Below are 11,920 nucleotides of genomic sequence, written 5' to 3' on the forward strand. Positions count from 1 at the left end.
GCCATTGTTCCGCGTTCTGTGTTCTGCGCTCTGTACTCGGGTAGCGCTGTGCCGCGGCTATTAACTGAGCACGACATCTTAAACGGCAACCATGTACAAATGTACATGCATTCATAAGCTGATAGGGTGAACATCGATAATCAAACACATAAAATATCAAATCTCAAACATTTTATACTATTTTTTGACTTTTCAACAAAGATAAAGAAGAATATGGAAGTCTGGGCATTTGCGGGGCTTACGACCGTCATAGACTGGTTTAAGTGATCACTTTACACACGTGTAACATTCACCAATTCTACCCATGATTTACAACTCACTACTCAAATTATTGGAGATTCTATATATCTGAACCAATTAAGAAACCTTGTTTTTTAATAACTAGAACTTCACTAGAGACATCTATTGGTGAGATGAAAAGAAGCTTTTTATTGAGCAGAAACTCTTATATAATATTTTCTTTGCCTACCCTTGGGGGGAAGTGATTTAATGGTTGGTTAGTAAAATATAATATTAACATATTTTATTTGCATCAATATATATATATATATATATATATATATATATATATATATATAAATAATATATATATATATATATATATATATATATATATATACATATATATATTTATATCTTTATATATATATATATATATATATATATATATATATATATATATATATATATATATATATATATATATATATATATATATATATATATATATATATATATATATATATATATATATATATATATATATATATATATATATATATAAATATATTATTAACATTGTGCTTGAATCACTAGAACTTCACTAGAGATATCTATTGCGAGATGAAAGAAGCTTTTTACTAAGCAGAAACTCTTTAAAAAAATAATATGAAAAATAACTCCTATAATTGGAGGTAATCCAGATTTTTGTAAGAAATATTTGGACACACTCAAAATGTAGTCGAACGATTTAATTGAAAATGTGATGAAAACCTTAACTATTCTCCTAGAATAGTTGATTTTGTATAATGATATTATATTGAATGATCATTAGTACTAGACGCGATGATGGTGAAAAAACATTGTAAATTATAGATTAAAATTAAAATGGTGATGTACTCGTATTTTTCACATTTACCTTCCATATCCTTACTATTCTACTTGCAGACAAGACTCTAATAGTGGCGTTGCGGATTATTCCTTAAAAAAAACATTAATTAATAAAATAATGAAAAAAAAACAACTTTATAGTTTTTCCCACATATATACTTATATGAAACCTACATATGTGGAAAAAACTATATAAAAGTTATTTCATTATATAAAACACAGTTGTACCAAGAAACGTCAGAACGAAACATAAATCCCATAAACATTAAATATAAAAAGATGTTTTGAGATTGTTTGGGTAATTGAGAAAAGCAAAACAAATTTACTAGGCGAATTTTATTGGTAATGGAAGTAGAGAAAGACTGATATAAACAAGGCGTGATCAAGTATTTCAAATACTTGAAAGTGATCAGGCCAGAAGTCGGAATAATCGTAGGTAAAGATTGTTTGCAAAATCAGATATGCGTGGCTTCCATTCTCTCTCTGCCTACGCTTGCGGATGAGCAGCGTGATGGTTAATTACTTAGATAATTACAGGTTTTCACCCTTTTTTATGTATGTAGGTATTATGTAGATTGTGCATGATTAGGTCACAAGTTGAAACACATAAAGCATTCACAATTATTATTTATGCACAACTATGGCAGAATTATTACGATATCTTTCCCAACCTGAATTTTGTTTTGCGTTATGTAAACTCATCTTATCCCGCTTAATGCTACAAATTCCATTTCCTGTTAAGTTTAACGTAATATTTTATCTAAATTAACATCTTTATCTCCAAATCCGTACAATTTGAATTCGGAGCTTTTATAATTAACTCTTACATTTTGAATTCACCGAAAGTGTATGTATTTAAATTATTTGTAGAGTTAAGGAATACCTTTATGTGTCGGGGATTAGTTGAGTAGCGGGTCGAGAGGAGCGCGACACCCAGATTCAGGGCAAGACAAAAGCAATTAATAACATTCACTAATTGACGAAGGTTGTGATTAATAGAATTAGAATTTCTTGGGTTCAGTAGCACTATAAATCATTGGAAGATTACCGAATGTACTGGAGTGGGATTCCGAATCGTTGAGAGTTGTTTCTTATGTACATTCTCCAGTGTATTGTACTTATAGATATAAATTATGTTCATTTGAACACAGCTGTAGATGATAAAACACTCTTCAACGGGTGAAATATAGGCCCGAGGGGTGTGGAGAATGCTCGTATTTAGAATCTATTTTCAATTTCTAGAATTTGGGAAATTTGGACACGGGAAATATTTCGGGAACTAAACGATACTCAACCACTAAATTATCTCATCCATTTTACACAAAAATCCCCTTTATTTTTTTACGACTAATTGAAAAAATATTTTTTAAAGTCTGAATTTCGTAAATCATATGTTATATTAAAATGTAGTGAAGATGTATGAGCAATTACATTTTTAAAATATCAACGAACTAAAATGATTTAAAGAGGATTTATATTATCACAAAGCGAGCACCTTACAAGCGTTGACTTAAAATTCCACGAAAAATCAAACTAAAAAAGTCAATCGGTATTTGTTTCATTCGTTTTGATTATTTTGATGGTAAAAATTAATTAATGCCCTTAAAAACTATAGATAAAATTATTAAAACAATAAATAAAAAAGAATAAAATCTTCAAACATGTTAAATAATAAAAAAAATAAAATCAAAACATATATATCTTTAAAAAAATTCACTACCCACTATACGATTCCAAGACCGGTTCCTTTGGTTTAGATTGAAGAATTCCCGTATCAAAACAAATAAATATGGTTTGTACATATTCGTTAAAAAACAAAGCAAATAATTAAATATAAATACACAAATATACACATATATATTATATATATATATATATATATATATATATATATATATATATATATATATATATATATATATATATATATATATATATATATATATATATATATATATATATATATATATATATATATATATATATATATATATATATATATATATATATATATATATATATATATATATATATAAACCTAAGGAACCGGTCTTGGAATCGTATAGTGGGTAGTGAATTTTTTTAAAGATATATATGTTTTGATTTAATTTTTTTTATTAGTTAGAATAATTCATTTCAATTGGTTTTCACCATATTGTTTAGCAGCTATTATTTTTATTATCAATTTAAACACCTTTAATTTGATAAATTCTTATCTTATTATTTTGTTTCAAATTCCCTGTTAATTCATTTTGAATCACGATTTTGTGCAGCGAATAGTGAAGGATTGGAGAAAATCACTTTCACAATGGCCTGGCGGAAATAAATTACAAAGGTCCTAATATTAAAATTTGCCTCGCAAACCTGTAGGCGGACTCCGCCTTTGATGTGAACACGCCGTTAATACAAAATGGCGTTGCGATTTGTTGAGGTAAAAATAAAATTATATCCGATTTCAGAAAAGTGTCAGGCCTAGCATTTACCGAGATAGAGATCAGGAAAAATATATAATTGAAAATAAAATGGAGTCTGGCTCGCTGGTTTAAGTTACGGTTCCTTGTATATGGCATTTTGTTTGACATTTATTTTCGCTCGCGTTCGCCGAAATTAATGTGTTCTGCAACGTGCAAATAACATGTTTCTCTTTATTCAAAAGAGATTTCACTCGTCGTGGAAAATATGCTTTCCTGCAGAAATTGATGTTGATTTAATCTTATTTTTGTAGCAGTGCTAAATTTTCTTTTGGAAATGAATATGCAAAATTTATAGAACCCGAATTTTTAGCTTCTATATCAAAAACTATCTCAAGAGCATTTTGAAGAGAACAAAGAGAAGGTCATTTATTTATTTAAGTCTTACCTTACTAGATTAAAGTCTTGTTCTGACATTTCTTGGTGGAACTGCATTTTATGTAATAAAATAACAACCATACAGTTTTTTTCACATATATTTAAATTTACCAGTCACTGGCTTTTGTCATAACCGACATTACGACATCAGACTGATGATGTCAGTTAAAACGAAACGGTCACTAATCAAACAAATTAAATGTAAAAAAAAAAACTATTTGCTTACTATTTCTTACATAACAAATAAATAAAAATCGTTTGCGTGGAGATTTGTTTTCCACATATAAATTTATGTTTTCACTTTAATAAATCCATGAAAAAAAAATTTTTCTAACTTTTTTCCCCTTCTTTTTTTGATTCTTATTTCCACACAATGATACACATAAGACGCATTAGATCGAGGCAGTATTATCATGATAAATAATTACTTGAAGGAAATGTAATAAGTTTTTCACTTTAGCAGGAGAATGTTTAATTTGTATGGGTAAGATTGATTTCAAATAAATAATTAAACTCAAGACTGTATATACGGAAGCCAAATTTGGTAATCTACCATGGAAGCAGACATATTCAAAGGGTAAAAAAAACACCATTTTCTTATAAAAGTTTAGACGTAATGTTTCTAACGTCCCCCTAATACTACAAAAAGTGTTTAAAAACATTATAAAATATTAACTTGACATATAAAAAAATTACAGGTATTGAAAATATACGAAAAATTTTAAACAAATGTCATAACTTAAAAAAAACTAAACCTATGTTTTTAACCATTTTTGGTACTTTTCTCCAATCGGTTTCGAAAGCCATCTTGTTATTTTCGGGGATAAATATTAACTAATCTTAAAGATTATTGAATACTCTGATGCGACATAATTATTCAACTCGAACAATACAACAGAAAAGGTTTTAATAAATTATAACCTTTATTTGTTCAACATGATTCGAATTTTCTTTTGCATTAAATTATTTGCTTTGTTTTGATTCGTGTTAGGAAGGTTTTTATACTCTGGGAAAACATTTTTTCCAATCCGTCATAGGCTGGTTTGTGTGATTTAAACACGTGCAACATTCACCATGGGTAGAATACCCATTATTGACAACCACACTACTGAAATTTTAAAACTTGTATACATATCCTTTAATTGATACGTTATCTCATGTAAGAGTTCTCGGCAGCATCTTTGGTTGAGTTGAGTAATTATTTTTAGCAAAAATTTATGTGATAGTTAATAATAATCTATGTTAGATTCTTCTCCAATTTTTTAACCTTCTGGGAGACGCCCGAAATAATCATTTTCCATATTCGTCATAAATAAAAATAAATTTATCAAACCTGTTTACAGTACTGCAAATGAAGTATAAATCAATTTAGATATTATACAATTAAGGTATTGTTAGAGATCAAAATATGGAACAAAGGCAAGATAAAGGAATGGGTGAATGATAAAGGAATGAGTAAATTCTAAGAAAATTGTAAAATGTTTATATTCTTATATTTTCTCTCTTTTTTGTGTGTATATTAGGTTAAATGGTTAAAAACAATCAAAAAATTTATTAAAAAAGAACTTCACCGACAAAACACACGGTGGCTTGGTGGGTCTCTGCCATTTTTTTTAAAATAGGTTTAAAATTGTGTTTTAAAAAATGAATATAAAATATAAAAAATGTTAATAAAACAATATTTACAAAATAAAAATAACACTATAAAAAATAAACACTTATCTGCACCCCAATGGTGCATAGGGCACTGCGTCATATAAACGCAGTGTTATCTTGATCGTTTACACACGAAGGAAAGGTGATCAGCCCTCCGCTTCAGGTACCAGTCCAGGGTAATATTAAATAAATTTTAGAGTGAAAAAATCACTTAAATTTATTTGACCCCTCCCGGGAATCGAACCCGGGACCTCCAGAACGGTAGCCGAACGTGATGACTATTACACTACAGAGGCGGACAAAAATAACATAAAGTTTTTATTTATTTTTTTAACAAATAGATTGATTCACTTGTCTCACTAGTTCAGTTAGCAGCCCTTTTGCTAATTGCATAGTTTTGTTAAGAATTCCTTCACCCCTACTTTACCCTTCTCGACCCAAATGTCTAACTTGATACCTTTATTGTTATCACGTGATGTTTGGGGTTGAATTATTTCCTTTTTCTCAGGAATTACGAGGAAAATATAAGAAACACATTAATTTTAGCAATCTGAATTTAAATAATATAACGCATCATCAAAACACATAATCCTTTTTTGTAGTTGTTTAATACAATTATTTGTTTCAAGTTATGAACAATTTCACAAACTAAGTAACTAACTAACCTTCACGCCGTTTTCCGTAGGAGTAGGCAGAGAGCATAGAATGCCATACTACTCTATCTTTGAAAAAAATCTTCTTTGCTTCTCTTTCCAGCCACATTCGCCTCAAAAATTTATTTTACAATTTTTTTTAACTCTTTGTTCCACATGTCCAAACTATTTCATCACACCTTTCTCAAATTTTAAATCATAATTTTTAAATAAAATGTTCATTTATCAAGAATAAAATTATAATTTATCAGAAACTGTTTTATTCACCCAGTGGTTGATATATCAATATTTTAGAAAATTATTACTTAATTTCCTTGCATTACGTATCTCGGTGTTAGTGTGTCTTTCAAAATGGTTGAGAAATATCCTAAAATTTTATGTGCCATTAAATAAAACGATAAACTTCCATTATTTTATTGTCTGAAGTCGCAAATCAATTTGAGCACAGTAACACGTTTTTCGTAATAGCTGTGATAAATTGTTTGATATTTAACCGTGGATAAACATTTTTTAAAAATGAAAAAAGATGAAAGACCTTCCATTAAGCTGACTTCAGTAATCACCTGATACACTTGTGTAATGTTCACTATTCTGCCCATTATTGAGCATACATATTGCATTAATTTTTGAAATTTGTATGTCTGCATCTTGTCTATATCTTGGATTCCTTTCACATGTGGGTAGTTAATCAATAGATTTGAAAATATCTCTGATTAAGGCACCATCAATGAACAAATCAGTAAAGTTTTTATCGCTAACTCCAATTGAGCCTAGGTGAGACATTTATACTAAAGCGATGAAGCTTTCCCGATAATGTAACGCGAGTTTTCTGCAGCGCACCTACCACACCGTCTTGAAGAGCAACTAATTTAACGTATGCGAGTCGTTAAATTACTAATATGACAATTGCAATATTTTTTCTAATGAAAATAACGTTTGCCATTTCCTTTGCAATTTATTAAATGTAGAATTTCGGTTCCAATGTCGCATTTTGCTGGAATAACCCATCTCGTAAATATGAGTATGAATGAAAATGGTGATTATTCAATTATTTATGTGAACAATGATAGATACATCATACAAATGATTTTGAAAAATTATATTTTTCATAACTTACAACTCGAATTAGCAACGTTTACAAAGAAAGAAAGTATTTCAATTTTATCCATACAAATCACAATATTCAGGCCCTTTAAACGTTTACAAAATATCGAAATTGCTCCATTTCAATAATATTTATGCGTTATTCTCTAAGGTAAACATTGACATTGATGTTTGTTTGACTTTTTGTTCTTTTAAAAAAACAGTTTATACAGCTTGGTGATTCCCTTAGGGCGGCGTATGTATGCGTTTTGCACCCTGGGGTAGCTTCCGGTATGGAAAGAATCAGCAAATAGATTTCAAATAATAATTTTTGGATTTTACTTATTCATCTAATCCTCCTCTTTTGCCTCATTTTCCCTTGATAATTCAATATTTTTTCTGTATTTCAAGTCTTGAAGTGAAGTACGCAAAATTTTAAGATTCACATGGAATGTATTATATAAAATATGATGTATAAATAAAAAACGGAATCAAATCATTAAATAAAATAACAGTGGTTACAAAGAAGTGAAACATGAAGTTAGCAAAGGAATGATGAAAGCAGAGTGAATGCTGTTTCCCTCAAACGAATGTGTGGAAAAATCATTGTGTTGCTAAATCAAAAATGAAGATATTTAAAAGCAATATAAGGCTGAACAAGGGATAATTGAAAAGATCGAGTTATTTTAAGTGGTGTACACATGTGGAGTGAATGGATTACGAAAAAACGACAAAGAAAGTACATTAGGCAAAAGTTAACAGACCAAAAAAGACTTGACCACATCAAAAAGAACCTAAAAATTTATGTTGTCAAAAGTCTACGTCATCTTAGGGAATGTATGGACGTGAAGGAAGCTAGTATATTATGTTAAGACAGAAGAGTGTGGGGTTCAATCCTCTTTTCCTACCCCTACAGATAAACGGGATGATGGTAGTTGGACGCCCCGAATGTCTTTATAAATATGTATGAAATTCATAAATTGCATTCCTTACGCCCAGACCAACTTAATAATACAAAATACTTGTAATACAAAGTATGTAATTAAAATTATTAAGCGACTTTAGGTTGCCATATTTTCTCATGGCGCTGTTACGTCGGGACCTTTAAACATCGAGGTCTAAAAAAACAATTTGGGTTTTTCAGGATTTCCAAGAATTTTCATCGAAGGGGGGGAAGATTAAGATTGAAACTTTTTCATGTTTTCGGAATGAGAGCAAATTACGTGATTGTAACGAAAACTTGCCTGTAACACTTATTTATGGTATGTCGTCAATTTCCTGTTTCTCTCTAGCCATCCTTATCTGTGACTTTACGTGCATGGTGTAATACATCTGTGCAATGCGGTGTTAACTTGATTGTGATTTACGTAGAGGCTAGAAACTTGGTCCTGTAAATAAATAAATAATGCATCATAATATAAGATTTTTATAGAATGCATACAAAAGATGTTAGTAAAAGTGCTCAATATGAAGGGTATGATAGATAGGAGAGGAAATGAAAGAGGAATAGTGTAAAACAAGGAGAATAGCACCATTTTTAGGGCAGTCGGAGTTACATACCAGTATTCCTACTGGCTTTTGTCACTTGGACACTACTTATGTGTACTTGTATATATTAACATTAATTTAGCTTAGTTGGGTAGACGCATAACAGCAAAACAGGCGTCACGTGCTCGATAGCAAAATGAATTAAAAAATGTTTTAAAAACAAAACAAATGAATTTGTCTGGGTGTTTGTATTGTATTTTTTATATCAACCTCCCCTATCCTTTTTAACCTCCTAGTTGCCAAGCTTCTGAGATAAAGGCTGATAAAACGTTTTTTTTTTTAAATAAAAAAATACATATATAATGAATTAGTGCTGATTTTAACCATTTTTATCTTATTTTATGTTTTATATTATTTTGTATTATATTTTTGTTTTACATATACAAATACACAACATCGTTATTTTGATTGCTGTTATGATGAGTATTTACAACATGATATTTTTTGATAACATTTTGAGTGTGTCCAAATACTTGTTCACAAAATCTGGATTATCTCCAATTACAGGAGTTATTTTCATTATTTTTTGACATCTCATCAAAGATGATCTCACATACTAATATAAGAGTTTCTGCTTAATAAAAAGCTTCTTTACATCTCACCAATAGATGTCTCTAGTGAAGTTCTAGTGATTCATGAACAAGGTTTCTAAATTGGTTCATATATATAGAACTTCCAAGAATTTGAGTAGTGTGGTTGTCAATAATGGGTAGAATTGGTGAATGTTACACGTGTGTAAAGTGATCACTTAAACCAGCCTATGACGGTAGTAAGCCCCGTAAATGCCCAGACTTCCATTTTCTTCTTCATCTTTGATGAGATGTCAAAAAATAATATTTTTTGATTATTTGTTTTTTTGTTGTTGTTATATAAAATACTCGTGAAAAATGTTTCCCACATCTTTTGTAAGCGTGGTCACATAATATCATAAAATGACGTGTACTGGAAGTTCCTAAATTATCGGAATTCTAACCCTTTTCACAAAAGGCTTTCCGGCATAATGTGTCGTAGGAGTACCGCGGGTGAGTTATATTGCATAGCCTAGTTTATTGCCACTTGCATGGCCTAATGTTTCCGAATGACATTGCGTTTTTCCATCCCTCCCCTCACAATGGACTCCCCCATAAGAGAAAAAGGAAGAAAGAGCCCCGGATAGCTTCGGTTGTGTGAACATCTCCGATAACTTTGATTAATGGCCTGGAAACGTCAAAGGGAGATGAGGAAAGATTATTTCTCATTTTTAGATTTACTTTACGATACGAAATAACCTTTTTTGGCGAATCATCGTCACGAGCTTAGGTCTGCGAATGGTCAATAGAGAACGGCGTAGCATCCGACGGCTTGGTGTGGCCATTTTAACAAGAGTAGCGTAAGTGTTATTTATTACTAATTTAAACCCCCTTTTCACGTAAAATCAGATTCATTAAAAGAAAACGTAATGAAACAACATCGTCATTTTCCCTGATTAGTATTAAGTGATACCTATTATTGTTTACATGGTTATTATCAAAGAATTTAATAAGCCGTAATTTTTAAAAATATAAAGATAAGTATTCCAGTAATATAACAAACTTATCGTAGTTTTCGTTTGTATTTTTGAAGCAATTTTAATATTACAAAAATATGCTTATATGTATTTTGTGATGCATTTTACAAAATTTATAAAAATAAATTCAAGACAAAATTTGTTATAAACCACTTTTAATTTTATTAACGTTGCTAACAACTATTTAGGTGTTTAAAAATTATGCGGAATGCATTGAAACACAAGTCACAATAGATTTTAAGAAATACTGATATTTACAAAGTAAAAATTAAATTAAATAAAAAAGTTTAAGTTTCCGTTATTTTTTTATAAATATTTTCTCATTATTTTTTACAATACAATGTTCTCTAATTTAAATCTTTGTTTGCAAAAATACTGAACTTAATTCCCGATCGATGAAATCCAGTAAGGCTATCAAGCAACAATGAAAAATTATCTCTTATAAAAAAATCATACCTTCCTTCATTGTGTAGTGATCAGCTCGTTTGATAACAGGTTCAATTTCTAGGGGATTGAAAATTATATTTCTGATTTTAAACTTTTTTAAAAACATTAATTTAGACTGGTACTTGAAGCACATAGCTGGGAACAATTCCGTCGTGTATTTAATGATCAATATTACTTTGTTTATAAATATAACTGCGCCCTATGTAACATTTGCTGTGGATAAGAAGAAGAAGTATAAGACAAATATATTCAAAATCTCTATTTGCAAAATCCTTAGTAAATAAATAAAAATAAAATATCAAGTAAGCCTAGCTAACCCTGAAGACTCTAAACATCATTTTTAAACACCTGTTTGAAAATGATGCGGAATGCATCGAAACAAGTGTCACAGTGGTTTTTAAGAAATAGTGTTATTTAATAAGTAAAACATTAATTAAAAATAAGTTGAATAAACTTTTAGAAGAAAGAGAACCGAGAAACACGTTATCTGAATTTCAATCGTTCTTAATCTAAGAAAACAAAAAATCTACATGTTATCTATGAAAAATATTAAAAAAAACAATAACTCACAATTTAATCGTCATATTTTTATCTAAACTGCTTAAATTTTATGAAGGAAAATTACCCACCAAATTGTTTTTCTTAAATATTTATGAGATCCAATTTAAGTTTTTAATGTAGGTTCTGTTTAAAAGGAATAAAGGAAATCCACGAAATAAAATGTTAATGTCAGACAGTAGAAATAATTGGTTTGGCACTCAAATTTTCCGGGAATGATGGTCTCTTGTCCACTCATATTACGGAATTTGATTGTTCTTTTTTACTGTAATGCTTAAACTTTAACATAATATTAGGTTGTTAAGTTATGAAATGGCTTATAAATTTGGAATGTAAAATCTATTACTTGATTTGGACTTTGCATGGGAAAAAGCACTTAAAATCGGAAACTCAAGTGAAATCTGAATTTGTTATGTAAATTTTAAGTAAAATGAGCAGGATAGAGTTTGAATTATTTTATCACTCAGCCC

This window comes from Brachycentrus maculatus, unplaced genomic scaffold (assembly GCF_059751285.1).
Source record: "Brachycentrus maculatus isolate JH-2025_06_01 unplaced genomic scaffold, ASM5975128v1 h1tg000263l, whole genome shotgun sequence".
Taxonomy (NCBI): domain Eukaryota; kingdom Metazoa; phylum Arthropoda; class Insecta; order Trichoptera; family Brachycentridae; genus Brachycentrus; species Brachycentrus maculatus.